The sequence below is a fragment of the Loa loa genome (genome assembly GCF_000183805.2).
Source record: "Loa loa unplaced genomic scaffold supercont3.613, whole genome shotgun sequence".
In the NCBI taxonomy this organism is placed as follows: Eukaryota; Metazoa; Nematoda; class Chromadorea; order Rhabditida; family Onchocercidae; genus Loa; species Loa loa.
Window position 1 is genome coordinate 18,113 of NW_018108793.1, and position 2,101 is coordinate 20,213.

Here is a 2,101-nt window from a genome sequence, read left to right on the forward strand (position 1 = left end):
TCTCTCTCTCTCTCTCTCTCTCTCTCTCTCTCTCTCTCTCTCTCTCTCTCTCTGTTGTCCTTCCTATTTCTTTGAAGGAATGATCGAAGGGAGGATAATTCAACATTGAACAAATGTTTGTTTTGAAATAAAATGAATTGTAATGATTTTGTAAATTTCTAATTTTACTATTAATCATTCCTCCTCTGACATTCTCTCATATCTGTGATATTTTGCTGAAATTAATCAAACCTCAGAATAAGTTATGCTAATCAATTTCAATTTATCTTTTTGTTATTCAATTTGTAATCGATCAATATAATTATGCTTATCAGTAACATACAACTGATAATTATCACTGAAATATAGAATAAATGAAATTTTGAAAAATTTAAGAAATTATTGATAATGATTTATTATATAACACTTTATTATTATAACACTCCTGATAAATTATTATTTTGTCTTCATTTTTTTAATGACTTTTTTTTTTTAAACGTATCTCATTAACGAATAAAATTAATTAATAAATGAGGAAAGAAAAAAGTGCTTATAAATTAGGGTCAATTTAGTTTTATTTTTAAAATTTGCAAATATTTTTTATTGTTTTTAATAAAATTAATAACTTTGGGAGTAAAATTAAATTTAAATCGAAAATTTTCTTGTTTATTGTTAACCTCAAAAGTTGATATTTGTTATCATTCGGCGAATTGTTTTAGTTATTCTTTTTAATTCCATCATTCTCTTCCATTTATCATTAATTTTCCCACTTTAATAATTCCATGGAAATTTAATTAGGATCAATTTTTTTAATTATTTCAATTTGGATAAATTTTAACTTCATTCTTAACTGTCGCAGTTAGCAATGACATTTTTCATTTTTTTTTTTTTTTTTGAAAAATGATTTTTGAACAATTTGTTTGTCATATTTACTTTGACATGAACATAGCATGACAGTCATATTTATTTTGATATAAACATGGTATGTCACTGCGATCGCTGCTGAATGCCGATTTATTTACCTGTTCTTATGATATGCTTCATCTTTTTACCGTATCCATCCTAGCACAATTTAATGAGCGTTAAATTTTCGATAACAATCATCTTACAGTAACCATACAGTAGTTGTTATTCTTATTCCTTACCGTGTGAAAGTTAAAGTCACTTTGAAGCCTAATAAGTAAAAAAATTCAGGTATACTGTATCCATTCAAGTATACTGTATCAATTCAGTTCAAGTGTACTGTATTAATCTGTATTAAAGTAAACTGTGTGAAATTGCATTAACTTATCGTTTTTTTCAATTTCGGTTAATTGTAGCCTATGTTTATAATTAGCTTGCATTGAAATTGCAATTAGAAGCTCGTTAGGGTCAATGGTTAAGTAACGATAAATGTAACCTAACTTAGGGTATACTGTATTAATGTAATGAAACTTTGAAATGTATTTATTTTCACAAAAATACATCAGAATGCTCAAATGCATCTTTTCTTTACCATTGAACGAAATATTTTTTATCTGTTCAACGTTTAATGAAAATTTCAAATTTGTTTTAAATTTTAAATTTATTTTTAAATTTGCGGATTTTGTATGAAATCTCGAATAATACTGCAAAAAAAGTGTTTCAAATTATCAATATTAATTTTTCACCTGTTAAATTTTAATTGCTTGCGCATTTGTCCAATTTAAAAAGTGTAATTTTCCAAAGTAAAAAGTTTTTTATCTTTTTTTTTTCAACAAGGGAGTGCAAAAAATCATTGTACCTCAGCGCATTATCAGTATATTATCATAATATCAATGCAATGGATATATTTTGAAATTTTAAATTACTTTTTGAAAATTTAGAATAGTCATTAATTTAGCAAAAAAAAAAAAAATCAATATTTATTTTTTTTTTTTACAATATGATTGATAACTATTAACATTTCATTTTAAAAATTTAAAGTTATTCAAAAGTTAATTGTTATGTTAAATGACATTTTTTCAAGAAGATTATTACAGATATTACACCGTGTTATGCTTTTCTTTTTTTTTAAGACCAGAAAATTCAATTTTAATTTCTCAAATTTAAGTATTCATTTTTTGTTTTCAAGTTTCAAGTTTGCAATTCTTCCTAGCATTAT